This window comes from Ambystoma mexicanum, chromosome 14, assembly GCF_040938575.1.
Source record: "Ambystoma mexicanum isolate Mex_15411 chromosome 14, UKY_AmexF1_1, whole genome shotgun sequence".
In the NCBI taxonomy this organism is placed as follows: Eukaryota; Metazoa; Chordata; class Amphibia; order Caudata; family Ambystomatidae; genus Ambystoma; species Ambystoma mexicanum.
Window position 1 is genome coordinate 344,804,276 of NC_090940.1, and position 17,302 is coordinate 344,821,577.

Sequence of the window (17,302 nt, forward strand, 5' to 3'; positions counted from 1 at the left end):
CGCAATTGGCGCCGGATCAAGGGTTGGGCGTTAATGGGTATTCCCCATTCCCCATTCTGTCCATTGGACCCAATGGGGCATTTTCAGTGCAATTAGCGCACGCTTATAGCACTGTGCTAATTGTGCCCGAAAACGGCCATTTTACCAGTGCATTTACCCCCAGCCAGAGCTGGGGGTAAATGTTGCCAGACTTGTGATTGGGCGGACCCTTAAATGGAGCGGTAATAAAGTTACCACCACATTTAAGGGCTACTGCCCAACTCCAGATGAGGCCTAGTGACTTTTGTAGGCTAGTAATTGTAAACCACCTGATAAACCTATCAAATGGAATCAGTCACTGCTATTACTTTAGGTGCTTCTAAATCTGAAACGTTAAGAAGGCTGTGTGCTGAGAGTGATATCACTACCTCTGGCACAAAAACTGAGTTGATCCAGAGATTTTAGATTGGAAGGAAAGTAGAATTGTGCCTCTCCCCGCCTATGATAGTGCAGACGGTGCTGTGGCTGCTCCCAGTAACAGTCATGATAAGTATTTTGCTGTCTTCTCAGAGAGAAAGGATTAGGAGGAAGATGTTCAATCCAATGTGTCATTTGTTTCCTCTGAGGTTGACGTTGTGTTGGAGCACAAGAGGCAAACGCTTAGGCTTATAGAAAAAGAACTTGGAATGGTCTGGGAATGGGTCTGGTGTCTCCTCAGTTGCTAGATTTCCTAATGATCTGCTCAGTGTGTATGATGAAAAAAATGACATCATGTACTGGCTGACTGTGTGTGAGTATGCAAGTGAAGTGCAAGAAGAAGTAGATGCTGATAAGATTGCCTAGCTTCTCAGTCGACTAACCCACGCTTGCTGCAGTGCCACTGAGGAAATGTTAAAGACTGACAGAAATGATTTTGCAAAATTGAAGCAAACCCTGATCTTGACGTTTGGGAAGACTCTTGCCCATTACTTGAACAGATTCAGGGAGAACAAGAAAATAGAAGGTAGTATTTGGGTCACATATCTTACTCAATCTTTAAAATACATGACTGGTTGGGTAGAATGTTATAAGGTCATCACTGTTGATGGCATGTTTCATTTGGTTATGCTGGAACCTATTTTTGCCTCATGTTCCACTAACCTTAAGCAGCATTTGGCTGATTCTAAGGAGATAGATCCCAAGAAGTTGCCCACTGCAGCAGATTTATGGGTATCCCACAGGGTATCCTATAAGGACAAACATGCTTCTGGGAAGCAGGATGAGGGAAAGAAGCAAAACGAGAACGAGGGTGGGTCATCTGAAAAATCTTCTCAACAGGGTCACAAAAAGATTAAAAAGGGTAAGTCACATGACTGTGTACAGGGGAGTGGGACTATGATATGATATTATAGGTCATGTACAACGCGCCTGCACACAATTGTTTCTAGGTGCAACTAATCATCCCAAGCACAGCTCTGGTTATTCTAAGCATCCCTATGTCCCAAGACCCAGTGTATCTTGTGTGGCTTGTGGAGCCAAAGACCATGATATAAGATCAGCACATTTGGTATCCACTATGTGAATCTGACCTTCACTAATGATGAGGAAGAAGTACTCAGAGGGACATCATTCTCTTCTGATTCCTTGCCCTGTGGTATCGGATCAGAAGTAGTCTTAGTTGTCCTGGGATCTTGGGAACCTAGAGTAGCTGAGGCCTATGCCTCCATCCCTCATGACACAAAGCATTACTTTAAGGATAATGTCATCTTAGATGGTGTACAAACCTCTGCCATTAGGGAAACAGGGGCCAGAAGAACTGTAGTGGATTTTACTTTGGTAAACCCAGGGGAGCAAGCCAGAGCCCTTCTGGTGCCCACTAATTTTGCTTATGGACCCCGTCTCAAGTTCCCAGTTATGCCTGTAACTATATGTGAATTGTGGAGTAGGTCAGAGGAAAGTCCCTTGGAGAGTTCTGTTGGGAAATGATCTCAGCGACTTAGGTCTTATGAGAGATACATCAGAACAACACTGCACTAGGTCTCAGACCAAGGCTCCCCTAGTCAAATCCAAGGATGGGCCAAAGCCATAGGGGAAACCCAAGTCTAAGGGAGTAAAGAAACAAAAAAGAAAATATTCCCCCCAACTCACCTACCACTGGGGTGGAGGCAGTTGGCTAAGCCCCTGAACCTGAGGAAGAGAGGCTGCCTGAAATTCATAACGCCCATGACTTTTTGAATGTGGTCATGACAGGGCTGAATTTAGTAAGGGCCAATGTGTGTCCCCATCTTTGGAAGATCTTAGGAGACAGGTCAGTTCCCAGCTTGAGGATGAACCTCCTGGGAAGCAGAATTTATTGGGACAGGGGGCTCGTGTATTGTGAGCCAACAGAATCCACTGAAGGAGACCATAGGAGGTTGGTGGACCCCGTTCAAGTGAGACCCTTCCTCCTGCAGTTGGCATATGAGGTCCCTCTTGCAGATCGTCTTAGCATCAAGAAGACTAAGGAGAGGCTTGCCATGCACTCCTACTGTCCCAAGATGGGTGTCTAGATACAAAGCCATGGCAGGAGTTCTGACACTTGCCAGATCTATGGTAAAAGGGGCACAACAATTCAGGCTCCATTGGTAACACTCCTTGTATTGGGTGTATCATTTGAGAGGGTAAGGATTGATATTGTTGGTCCCCTTGTTCCTCCATCCTCTGGCAGCATGTTTATTCTGGTGTTAGTTGACAATGCCAACAGATATCCTGAAGTCACACCACTTGGTCAGTTACTAAAGCATTGCTTGGTATTTTCACCACGACTGGCTTCCCTAAAGAGGTTGGCCCTCATTAGGACCCTGGCGCTAAGGGGTTTGCGCCAGCGTTAGCTGCGCCGACCCCTTACCGCCAACTACGAGTTCCCAGAGCGCCATGGTCATTTTTCCGCCCGCTTTTTGCGGGCGTAAAAATCCATGGCGCTCTGGGACCTCGGTGTTAATTACGCCACCGTAGTGTACGGTGGCGTAATTAACACCTTCCCCACTCCCATTGAGCCCTATGGGGCCGAAATGGGAATGGGGAAGGGTAAATGGGTCAATGGGGACTTACCGCCCCGCCGACCTCGGAATGGGGCGGTAAGTCCGCCATCCGCCATGGCGTAAAGGGACTTTGCGCCATGGCGGAAAAGTCCGCCGATGGCGGAAAAAATCCGCCAGGGTCCTAATGAGGGCCGTTGTGTCTGACAGAGACAGCAATTTTATGTCCATGTACATGCAAGCCATGTGGAAGGAGTGTAGGGTCACCTATACGTTTTCATCAGCTTGTCATCCACAGACAAATGGTTTAGTTGAGAGGTTCAACATGACTCTCAAAAGCATGATTGGAGCTCTTGAAGAGACCCAGAGGAGAACATGGGATCTCCCTTTACCATGCTTACTCTTTACCTACAGGGAGGTCCCTCAACAAGGGGTTGGCAATCGTCCATTTGAGCTTCTCTCTGGTCACCCTGTCAGGGGTCCTCTGCCTACAGTTAAGGAAGGACGGGAGCTCCCCACTGTCAATACAAATGTGGTAGACTATGTGCTGCGTTTGAGAAAGAGGATGGTCTTACTGATGGCACAGCTGAGTGAAAAGTTGAAGGCTGGTCAGGTAACCGGTAAAACATTGGTACGAACAGAAAGCTTCACTTGTGCATTTCCCCCCAAACCAGGAATGCCTAATCATGAATCCCACCAGGCTTGGAGCCATACAGGATAAATGTTTAGGATCTTACAATGTTGTGGAGCAACTTGGTGAGGTGAGCTATTTAGTGGACCTTGTGAGCCAGGTGAAGCCCCTAAAGTGTTCCATGTAAATAGGCTGAAGGGATTGATCCCTAGGATTGAAATGGCTTCTCTGCTCTTGGAATCAGACATTGAGGAAGAGTAATCTGAGCCCCCCCCCCCCTAATCTGTTCCAAGCAGTCCTCCAGATAGCTCCATTGAGGATGTCAAATTGGCTCCTCAATTGGCTTTGACTTCACTATTGAGCACAGGCCAGATGTCCAGCATGGCAATGCTGATGGGTTGTCTGGAAAGTTTAACCAACCTGAGAATGGCACTCATCCAGGGGTGGATTAGACCCCCCTATCCTTAGTCTGGGAGGGGCGAGAGTTAGAGAAAATGTCTCTAAAGGCAAGTTCCCCTCTATATTTGTGAACCCCCCCAAAAATGGTGCTTTTGTTTCAGCATCCTGACCTGACTTTTTACCAGTGAAGCACAGCCTTTAGCTGTCCTCCCTTGGGCTTTCTCTCATTGTTACAGGGAAACAGACATATCCTTCAGGCTATCAGTACTGAGAAACTGTGTTGTAACTTTTAGTAGTATTTTATCATTGTGCATAGTACATCATTGTACCACAATGGGGTCCTTGTGTTTTTGGGCCCTTATCATCCACTGCAGGTCATATGTGTGGGTATTCTGGAAGTGGGTTGGGACAGTTTGGTCCCAATTCACACTACTGGTGCCAGGAAGTCTGGTATGCACAAGGACATGAGAGCCACTGTGGTCCCTGATTGGACCACTATTGGTGTTCATTAGTGGGGCAGAGCTTCTCATTGGCCAGCCGAGTGTGAGCATCTGTCTGACTTTTGGCTCTAAAGAGGGGTCCTGAATGCAGACCTGCAGATCAGCAACAAGCCTGGATCGACCTGTTTAAGGAGCCAAGAATCCGGAAGAGCCAAGCAGAACAAAGGACTACCCAGAGATGTGCTGACAGAGGTTTCCACATTGAGCCTGCTGCTGTCCCGATAGAGCCCTCCTTTTTGCTCGATCTCAGAAGACCTTTGAAGGTGCTTTGAACCTTTAGAGTGGTGAAAATATTGACTCTCAAGTCAACCTGGTTGCCCTGCAAAAGAGCTTGTTCAGGGGTGTTCTTGAGCCATCCAGTGGACTGTCCAGCTCGAACCTTGGCACCCATGCAGGAGCGTCATCACATTGAGTTTTGCCTCGAAACTTTGAAGAATCCTAGCTTGCACTACAAAGCACCTTTTGACCGAATGCCTTTGTCCAAGCTGCTTTGAACCATGAGAGAGAAATTTGCATCTGCTCATGAGAGTTGGGTGCCACTGCATCAATGTGTGACAGCAATGGTCACTGAAGGTGGTTTTCCCCACATTCTATCTTGTGCCCTGAGATGAGTTGCATGAGTCTTTTCTTTGTTCTTCAAACAAGATGAGAGATACAGCTCCTGTTGCCAACTGGTCCTGAATCTTCATCCGCAGCACCTGGGCACTTTGAAGCCAAACTGAGGGTTGGGAAATTGAACCTCTGATGGCCATATTTTTGTATACTGCTGTCTAAGGGTAACTCTTGGCGTTTCACTGCATGTGCTCATCAAAGACCCGTTTCACTGCATGTGCTCATCAAAGACCGCTGATCACTCTCACTCCTCCTGAGACATAGGAGGTCATTAAGACCTAGGCGTTAAGGGGTTAACAGCGCCGGTAAAGGTGCCGGAGCCGTCAACCCTTTACCGCCTCATTACGAGTTCTGCTCGCGGGACCCGCTAAGGTCGCCTGGTAAAACCCGCGAGCAGACCAGGGTGCTATTAACGGGCCCGTTGTTAGCATCCTCCCCATTCCCATAGAGCCCTATGGGGGCTTGAATGGGAATGGGGATGGGTTCCTTTAATGGGGAATTACCGGGCCCTCCAAGGTCGGAATGGCCCGGTAATTCCTCATTCAAGGAACCCGGACCCGGTACCCGGTAAGGTGGGAGCCATGTCGCTAATAGTGGCATGATTACCTCCTGACTCGTAATGACCCCATGACCCCCATAGCCTTCTATGCTCTCCAAGCTATTGTGAATTCATCTAGCTATCTTCCCAGAAGTGTTCCCTGTTTCAGAAATCCATTCTAACAAAGAGATAAAGAGAAGGTAAGAGAGGGGGGGAGGAGGAGAAAAAGAGATAGAGGGCGACATAGAAAGAGATAGAGAGAGACAGAGAGAGAGAAGGGAAAGAGAGTTGTAGAAAGATAGAGGAAGACAAATTAAGGAACTGAGAGAAAGAAAGAGAGAGCGGTGAGAAAGAGAGGGGTGTTAAAGAGATAGAAAGAGAAAGGAAGAGAGACAATGCGAGAGTGAGGAGAAAAAGAGAGATAGATATAGATACATTATTATTGTTATTAGGGAAGCAACAGAGCTCTTTACAAACATAGGGGTAAGAACACAGTGAGGAAAACTGAGGAAAAAGGAGTGGGGAGCAAAAAGGGGAGGTCGAGTGTGGGCAAGAGAAAGAAAGGGAGAGAGAAGTGGCTAGAGAGAGAGGGGTAGGAAGAGAGGAGGGATATGTTGAAATATAGAGAGATGGAGGGAGAGAAATTGAGATAGAGATAGGGGGACATAAAGGGTTATAGATGGGGAGAAAAAGAGAAAGCATGTGTGAGAGAAAGAGGGGATGAGAAAGAGAGATGAAGCGATTGGAGGGACAGAATGAGAGGGAAAGGGATAGAGAGGAGAAAGAGAGGAAGCAAATAATAGACAGCCACTGAGAGAGAGAGAGTGAGAGAGAAGGAGAGAGAAAGAGAGAGAAAGAGAGAGACATAGAATTAGTGAGAGTGGGAGACAGAGAGAGAAGAGGAGACACAGAAAAAGAAAGATAAACAGACATATATATAGAGAGGGAAGGTGAGAGAAAGAGAAAGGGTGGGAAAGAGAGTTAACAAGAGGGGATATGGAGAAAGCAAGAGACAGAGAGGGGAGAGATAGAAAGAGAGAGAGTGACAGAGATATATAGAACACAAAACAGACAGCAATAGAGAAAGAGAGAAAGATGGGAAAGAGAGAGAGAGTGAAAGACAGAGGGAGAGAGAAAAAAGAGATGAATGAAACCAGAAAAATTAACATTACAAAAGTATTTTAATTTGCTTTACCACTCGGTTATATTGAGCCTGAATGATGTCCATTGCACACAGGCATCCTCCATTTGCACATTGGGTTGAGAATTTGAAATCTCCATCAATAGTTCCTTCCAAGTCACTGCAGTTTGACTTGCAGCATTCTATGCTTTTAGTGTGGTCTGAGCGTGGTCTGAGTTGTACTGTTCTCCTGTTTCCTAGGCCTATATTCAAAATATAATAAAGTATGGTTGTGATTGCTCTAAAATAAAACAACAACAACATATAATTCAATCCTGCAAATGAAAAAATCAGTCAAAGTCAGTGACTTAACAGTTGTGTATTTAGAGAAATCATATATTAATACCCTATTTTTTGATGTGCTGATAATTTGTCACTGTCCCTGTGCCTGTGTCAGTTTCCTTCTTCAATAATACCATTACAATCATTAAAAGAATAGATACATAACAAAGCAAATTACAAAATGGACTCTGTACTTTTAAAAACAACTTTTCAAAAATATTTTCTCTAGGTACTGAAAATCTAGCAATATATCATTTTAATTTGAGGTTGTATAACAAATTAATTACCCTTATACAATTCTCCTTATTTTATACCTATGTAATTTGCATTGTGTTGTTTGTACCATTATAAATACTCTGCATCACGTTGCCATTCTGCTTTACAAACAATCAGTTCAAGGTTAATATACATATTGGATAAAGACACAATGCAAGGCTATACTATATATATTTTTAAATGTTATTCCCTAGAGCTATAATGTGAAAATATATACATTGCAAATGGTAACACATAAGGAGTCAATTTCAATATCAATTACGTGGCTGTCCTCCTTAGGATTCCTTGTCTTGCGCTGGATTTGGAGTCAACTCCTTATAAACCACAAAGCATGATTAAAGTATAAAAATATAATGACTGTATCAATGGTCAAGTTAATATGCATTGCGTTTCAATGATTATATTATTGGTTTTATCAGGACTACATACCCCAACCATGGACAAGTACAAAACAAAAGATTTCAAAGTAGCCCTTCTCCTTGTAAGTATTTGACTGATACAATGACATGGCAGCCAGTTAAAGCTTCATCCTTTGGTACAACAAGTTACTAGATAAGCAAAGTTAAAGAAATGAATATACGCATACATAATGCTATACATTGTTGCTGAATTACGGATTAAATATGGTTATTCATATTAACGGTATTGATGTCTACTCTACAATTTTCAATAATCAATACATGAGAGCAATAGCAAAAATTTAAAAATATACCTGTTGTACCTTGGTAGTGTCATATGGAAGTGATGTAAAAGTGAGCATTACAGGTTCTGGAAGTGGATAACATATAAAAACATGTACAATCCCAATCACTAAGCGCAAGTGCAAAAGGCTGTTTGATAACCCATGATATTTGTCTTGAGTATACAAACACATACATTTTTTATATTGATGAGGTTGCAAATAAAGAACTACTTTAAAGTCTACAAAAACAGAAATGCATTAGTGTTCGTCCTAAAACGTGCCTGAAGAACAACACTAGATTGTGGAAATTATGTTTTCAGACTCTTTCAATATATTGATGATAGCCAAAACATATTCAATAATGAATTAAATAAAATTATTAGTAGGCATTATAAATTAACTACTTTCCAGCTACATTTGATGTATGGTATGTAAAGGTAACATTCTAATAAAGATACATAGAACCGTCTTCATACATCAAATGTTGTGATGCTTCTTCAGCCTGAACAGTTTGCATTTATGATGCATGCTATAAGGATGTCATCGTCGTTTCCTGTGGAGGATGTATTGATATTAAAAATATAGAAAATAATATATTACCATCCTTTGTATTGATTTTGATGTTGTAAATGTGTAAATGCCATGACCATTTGCGTGTTCTTGTCAACATTCATCAAAATAAGATACACACATGTTCACAATATCTAAACAATTGTTGCAGTGCAGCAATGACTGGTAGGTTTCTTCAAATAAATAACAAACCAAATAACACCTGACATTTGAAGATGTCTATAGCAAAACTAAAGATAATAGCTTCTTATATAGCTTGTGAAATGGTGAATAAAATAGACATTTCTAGAAATACATTATCAATGACTTACAGCATAAATATCAATGTGAAACTAAAGAAAGCATACTTGAATGCCAAAGGACATGTCAATGGTTTCTGGTAAACTTGGACACGTTGAAGATTGGCTCTATTGAAAATCAATGTGTCAAAAGACTGATCCAAAGGAAAAACATAAGTATAGATAACATCCAGGCATATAAAAACAAAAACAATCAATCACTGTGCGTTTAGGTCTAGCGGTGGGGCGATAGGAGTGTCTAATTTTCTCCTAAGTACTTATACTTACAGTTGCTGGGTCTAAGTAATGCAAAAGGTCAAGGTTAATACATTTAAATTTATAACTGAAATAATGACATATGCTGCAATGAATTCATAGTCGGGATACTGACACTTATAATAATAGTTGGATCAATCCAAGTATTGGTTATGATTCATTCTGGGGTGACCCTTTTTGGTAAGATTTTTGGAGGATTCATACATCTTGAAAAGTGCATACTGCACACTCGAAAGTGATTTTCCTTTACATCCACATATACATAATTGGCTCGGATGTCAACCTAGAAATCTGGAAATCCACAGTTGAGCAAGTGTACTCGTATCAACCACAAGTCTTTTGGGAAAATATGCATCATTGTACTGGGAGAACTGGAAATACTGAAATTCGAACCTCTGAAAACAGCAGGCAAAGGCATTTTAGTTGACAAATTAAGTTCTCCAACAACAAATTAAAAGAAAAATGAAGTTTCATGGATATAAGCAGAACACAGAGAACAATATGGTCATTACACAGCAAGCCACACATTCCAATGTCAATAACTAAACACATGACAGATCTAGAAAAAAGTTAGGAAGGCAGAACATCAAACACAAATGAATATTAATACATTTCACAAATTTTAATAAAAAAACAACATGAAACAAGATATGAAATTCCAGTTGGTTGAAGATGTGCGGACTGATTCAGCAATGCAGAAAACATTCCTGGGTGAGGATAATGTCTGTAGTCGAACACATAGCAGTGTGCTACCTTTTGATTGGAAGTCATCTTTATACACAGGGATGTTTATGTACAAATAGGCAAGGATAGAGGAAGGACTGCCTTTTAATTCTTTTGGATAGTGTTTTTTTTGCGGCTTGAAACACATTGACGTGTTATGCCAATGTTCTATGTTTAAATTTTGAAGTGGGGGTAGGAGTTGTGTTGAAAAAAAGATGTGAAATCTCTTTGTCTGCCTGCTGGACTGTCATCAAGTAATGTCTGTAGACACTGTGTCTGTGGTGGCTATTTGGCCAATGGGATCTATTGCAACAGTCCTTCTGTTGTACAGTATGTTCAGCAGAAGGGGGATTCTCACACGCTTCATGACCGGTGGCCCACCACCATTGTCAGAGCTTGTCTAAAATTAGCTGTGCCTTTGAATAAGGGCAGGTTGTCAATATTATGTGGGAGAAATGTCTCTGGCTGTCTGCAGGCCTGGTGACATATGTCGACTCCAAGGGACTGCCTTCAAAGGAGAAGCTTCAGACGCCATGGGGCTCATTAGAGGTTTGCCGATCCAGAAATATTGCTGGTAAATATCGCAGTAAATCCTAAACCAGCAATTTTTCCAGACAAGCAAAATACACGTTTGCCAGTGGGGGCACTGATTTACCTCTAGCACTGAGGAGTGTAGGGTATTTTGTGGAGATTTGGGGCCTGACGGTATTTTATTACCGCCGAAAAATAACTTAGCAATAATCACTCTTTGTATTCAGATTTGGCCATGTGCAACAATAATACAGGGGACATGCATTATTTCAGCACCCAGACATGCATATTTGGTATGCGTGGTTGGTATGCGTAGTTGGTGGTATTTTGGTGAGCATAATTCCCTTGTTTTATTTGTGGCCCCAATGTCCAGAATCCCTTATCTTTGCTTAGATTTTTCGTGTAATCACTAGAGAGACCTCAGACCTACATTTTAGGAATACCACATTTTCAGTGTTAGTGTTAGTGTGCCACCATGGGCGATCTCACTGACTTATTTACGACAGAGAGCTATATGTGGTAATTTTGTGGTAATTTCCACTACCTTATATACGGTAGGGAACTATGTTCAGAGAGTCCCTCTTCCCGTTGGCTCATGTACCTCCAACGAGCTATGCTACAAACAATCACTCTCAACTGTCCATACTGAATATGATCATGCACACATCTGTCTTAAAATGACAATTGCATTGTTTAAAAATCTCCCCTCATCATCAGCACTGTATTGGTAAATAGAAGACACACCACCCGTCTGCTTTCAAATATTTTTCTGTATTATAAAAGTTGCATTTAAACACGATCTCACTCTTTACAGAAATAAATAAAACAGCACATTAACAGCATTGTCTGTAATACACTGAAAAAAAATGACGGAGAACAGAACATTGCAACATTAACGTGTGATTAAGGCACCGGAGTCTCTTTTCCTACTCGGACTGAACATTCTCGTACACACTCAGCTCCCACACTTATGTAATTACCTTATCTGTTCAGAGTTTTCTTCAGTTGTTCTCTTTCTGAATGTGGCTCCCTTGAAGATTAACCCCAGTGAAAAGGAACGCCTGCCGTTCTCAAACCGGAGTCATTGCCTGGAATTCTCAGCTTTTGCAGATAGGAATGCTCCAACCAGGAAAAAATAGGTCCTTCTCCCAGCTCTGCCAAATCTTGACTGTCCTTCTCTCTCTTCAAACTCCCCCCAGCCAAAACCTGATCACTCCCTCTAGCATGATACTTGCTATGACGCTGCTCCAATCAGAATCAATCATGCCATCTCCTCCTTCTCTACACAATGGCTCATTTTTATAGTAATACTTTGTAACCAACTGATTTCCTGTTCTTTCGAGCTCTTTTGCTTCCTGAATTTATGTGGACAGGGCAGCAGAGAAAAAAAAATGGATGTGCGTTTAAAAGTTCACTTTCAGAATAGGCCTAATTCTGCAGTGGAGACACATTTTTATTAGTGGATTATGTTTCATTAGTCAGGTTAGTTATAAGTAATGTTAGTTATTATTTTCAAATGTGTCTCTCGCACCATAGGCATTTCAGGTGAAAAATAGTGTGCATTTTTGAATGTGCACCTGTGCTTTTAACTGTAAAAATAGATTTGCATCTTATATGTTAAAATCGTTTTTGATTGAATGGCCTGTCTTTCCTTGTTAATCTGGTAACACATATAGCAATGCACCGCACCCTTGTGGTGGTGCTGCAAAAAAATTGCTACCTGTGCAGTAGTGCTGTACTCTGTGCTGTTTGCTACCTGTGTAGTAGTGCTGTACTCTGTGCTGTTTGCTACCTGTGCAGTAGTGCTGTACTCTGTGTTGTAACACGCCAAATATCCTTACAGGAGCCAGTAAATCAGGACCCCACCAGCAAAAAAAAATGCTGCAAGTACCAGCACTGATATTGCCAGTGCCGGTAATTTGGCAATCCTGTCCGTGGGGATTTACCAGCATTTCCACTACCTAGACTATCCCAGTACTATGGGATATCAAGCAGCAGAAATGGTAGGGGCAGTTTGCCAGTATCCCGCCGGAATTAGCAGCGGAATACTGGCAAACATGTATTGAAAATGGCTTCCAATGCAAGATTCCTTCATGTATGTTGTACATTATGTTCAGAAGTAGGGCCATTCTGGCATCCTCCATGACCGGTGGCCCACAGCAATTGTCCAAGCTTGGAAAAAGTTTGCTTTTCTTTGATTGGGCGGAGTGTGTCAAGATTATGTGAGGAGAAATATCTCAGTCCGCCTGCAGGACTAGTGACATATGTTTATTCCCATGGACAGACTTTACATTAATATCTATAGACACCATGTCTGTGGTGGCCATTTGGCAAATGGCATCCAATAGCAGATTCCCTAGTGTTGGACATTATGTTCGGAAGTAGGGCCATTCTGGCACCCTCCATGACCGGTGAGCCAAACCCTCTGTCAGAGCTAGGCCGGAGTATGCTTTGCGTTTGTTTGGGGGGAGTGTGAAAAGTTTATGTGAAGCAAAATGTCTCTGTCCACCTGCAGGAGCAGAAACATATGTTTATTCACAGGGACACACTTCAAAATATAACCTGTACACACTGAGGGCCTCATTACCCGGCGCCGGTGGACCAAGGTGCTATTAGCACCTTGGTCTCTGCCGGTAAAATACCGGCAAACCTTGGTGGAAAGGGGAATTACCGCCCTATTCCAAGGTTGGTGGGGCGGTAATTCCCCCTTCCCCCATTGCCCTTCCCCATTCCCATTTTTGCCCCATAGGGCATAATGGGAATGGGGAAGGTGCTTATTATGGCACCACAAATTGCGGTACTGTAATTAGCTCCCTGGTCCCTTTGCGGGTTGGTTTTTAACACCTGCAAAAAGCAGGCGTTAAATTCTCCAACCCGCAAAGGGACCTCGTAGTAAGGCGGTAAGGGTTTACCGGTACCGGTAAAATACCGGTACCGGTAAACTCTTACCACCTACCGTGTAATGAGGCCCTGAGTCTGCGGTGGCCATTTGGCCAATGGCATCTGATGCAACAATCATCACTGTTGTGCATTATGTTCAGAAGTAGGCCAATTCTGTTACCCTCCATGACCGGTGGCCCACACCCACTGACCGATATTGGGGCTAAAGTGAGCTTTGTCTCTGATTGGTGGGGAGGTGTCAAGAATATATGTGGTGTAATACTTCAGTCTGCCTGCATTAGGGTTGACATATGTTTGTTCTTTGGGACAGCATTACAAGTACCTGCTTTATGCACCTGGGTGGTTGATGTATACTGTTAATGGATTTTGCAAAAAGTGGCTTCTTAGGTTACGAAAGGACCACTGGTGCCCCTTCCCTGCTTACACTACAATCAAAGTATTTGGTGGTCTCAAAATAAAATCAGAAGAGCATAACAAGCATGATACTTTTGTATGTGATTGTATATTCATATTTTAATGACACACACATGTTTAGTGTGTTTGATGTTTGCCTACTCACTATGAAGGACATTTAGAAAAGGAAACGAAGACAAATCTAACCAAGTACAAGATAAGAAAGCAACACAATACTGAGTAGCTGCACTCATCCATTTGCCAGCTTCCACATAGGTATCCCTATTAGTCATAATAAATAACACATACTTTATTTATTATCTTTACAAAAAAAACGCCGTTGAGTGACACAACATATTCATAAATCCCCGGGTGTGTCAGAAATCATCAGGTGAAAACGTTCTGCACCTCATGCGCGATGGCTGCTTTCTCCAGCAGTCACTTCCATGCCAATTTGCAAAATGTGCATTTTCGCCTTCTGTGAAACTCAGGCCTGCATAAGAGCAACCTCATCACACAACCGGAGCATATAGATTGAATGGTTTTGATCTTATTGTTTTAAAGAGTACTCTTTGACCCCTAAATATATTTAATTGGATGGGAGGTATAGAACACACTGAGTGTCCGCAACTGCAGCTGTTTTTGAGGCAAAATGGTGGGATTTAGCCAAATGAGTCCCGGCATGCAAGAAACACCTCCTTGAAATAACGTTAAGGCATGACTCACTTCATTGTACCTGAGGCTATCATTTAAGAATATAGGTTACTCCTATAAATAATCTATTGGTTCTGGAACTACTGCGATACTGGATCTCGCATTATTCCAGCAGGGACATGAAGTTATCTACCAAGCTCATGGGGCACATCCTTTGCTTTGATGAGGTGGAAAGGATTTGTTGGTTCAAGTACCTATATGCAACATTGTGTTAATTTGGGCTAGAAGCCTTCTGAGAGAATCACCATATAGCCAGCCTGGGGATCGTTACTAAGTTGTTTTTATCGCAAGGCCGAGTGTGGTGAAGGAGCTATCCCTGAAGTGGTATTTGCCATCAAGTTTCTATCTGAGGTCGAACCCTTTCTGGCAGGTACTTTGAACAGTGGTAGCCCATTCCCCCTGAGTAGGCTTGGGTTAATAACTTCCCTTTGAATTATTGGACATATGTTTGTAAGGTGGCTGTTTCTGTGATGTCCCTGGAAACAGTTTACTTTGCATTGATTTAGGGCAATAATTATGAAACGGGAACTCCCAAATTGACACTTATTCTTACACCTAGTACAAGAAGCGGATGTCCTTTGGGCAATGGTGAACTATAATTATGTTGAGGGCTAGGAGGCACTCTTGTTTGTCTAGCAAACAAAGTGTAATGTACAATTTGTGTAACTGTGTCTCTTGATGTATTGTTTTTTTTGTTGTTTTTTTGCACAGGGGTCCTGTATGTGTTGTGTGACGTGTTTTTATGTATTTTATTGTAACATTAAGGCATGGTTGTTCATCATGGATTGTGTCGTTTTACGGAACAAAGATAGAATTTGTGACTAACCTTCAAGCGTCACAGGCAGCCAAAATGAAGGAGTATAAGCAGCAAATGGCCAACACCATCAAGTGCCATCTCCCTGACAAACAGTTCAATGACAAGTGCAGAGGTCTAGTGTCATCATGTCATCTGGAAGACCACCAGTGCCGCAAATCAAAGACAACATTAGCTGATGTGCTCCTCTCAGTAAATTGCTTGGAGAGGACTGCTTACATATGCCCTTAAATGCAAATAGGTCCCTTACGGCAGTTTTTATGGCAGAGGGTAAAAGGGTGATAGAAACATAACTCCTGTTCCACCTCTGCATAAAAAAATGAAGATTCAATGCGCGTAAATGGAGGCATTAAAACAGGCTTAACAGATGTATGCCTGTCTTTAGCACCTCCATTCATGCTCGGGAGAATAAAAAATTAGCTGTAGGTTTCAAAACAGTCGGATACATGTATTGGCCAGACAATGAAAGAGCCAGTGCCCTTCAGCCTCTAGAGGAACGATAGGTAGCTACCACAATCCCATTGGCCAATTGATAACTACTGATGATCGTCAAGCTATCCTAAATGAAACCAAAAAAGCGATGGGCGGAAGTTTTTGTATTAATCTGAACCACTGGCACTGCTCTGGGCAATTCCACACCACTGTTGTTGTGGGCCTGTGTTTGACCTCATGGTCACAGGTTGGAATCCCGGCAGGTCCAATCAGCCCTTCATCCTTCTCAGGTCGATAAAATGAGTACCATTAAGTTGGGTAACAATAAACATCTGTTATTAGAGACAAGATACCCCTTTGGGAGGGAATGCACGCTTTACAAATACACCTGCGATGTTATGTTATGCAATGTTATGTACTGCCACCAAAGGCAGCAGCCCTGCCCAAACTGCTAGGCCAGGTCCCCTCTGCACGGCAACACAAGAAACCTCAGACATGCTTCAGCTTTGTTGGGCATCATCATTGAGGTGCATCTTGGTTCCCTATGGCGCAGAGAGCAAAGGACCCACGTCTAGGCATACCTTCTCTCACATAGGGACACAAACTGAAACCAAAAAAGTGATGGGTCGGAGGTTTTGAATTAATCCGAAACACTGCCAGTGCTCTGGGCATCCTTCCACTCAACCGTTTTTAGCCCATCTTCGCCATTGTAAAAGGGGTCCAACCATATGCAAATCAGTCAGGAACTGCCACCAATGGGAGCAGCCCTGCCCAAACTGTTAGGCCAGGTCCCCTATGCACGGAAACACAGCCACTCAAGACATGTTTCGGCTTTGTTGGGCCACATCAGTGATGTGCAGCTTGGTTCCCCATGATGCAGCGAGCAAGCAATCCTACATGACACACCCCATGTTAGCTGCATCATGTTACAAGCTCCTTCAGGCACTATATCATCAATCTACAGAGGGGTTTATACCTGTACATGGTCCCCCATTTTACTAGTCACTGTTGGAATATTGCTCCCAAAGGGATGCACTTTTGCAATGGTGACAGTGTCACATTCCATTTGTTATAACTCCTCCCACATGACTGATGAGAATCATAAGCACATACACACAAATAAACATTTTCCATACTGGGACCTGGGTTGGTAATAATGGCACAATAGGCACACTCTTAACAGTTTTGGACAAAGTTTACTACCCAACGCCCACTCAATGCATTCATAGGCACTGATTACAATTGTAAGTGGCAGTACTTGGATTGAAATGTCAAGTGCGATCTGGTATGAAAACATACATAGAGAAAAGTGGGATAGAGCCAGGATTGATGTTGGAATTCACTAAAACATGAGGCGCAAGCAAGGAATCGTCTTGTTACTTAATATTATTCTCATGTGCACTGAGACCTGAGAATGAGTGTGACTCTGCTGATTTACCCACCACAGATGGAGGTGTGTCGCTGGCACAATAAAGATACACCTCCAATGAAATATTCATTGTACGCATCCAGGTGAAAATGTCCTCATGCTGATCGTGCAACATAGGGTAGCACAATAACTAAAGGAAAGGGAACACCTCTAACATTCCAAAAAA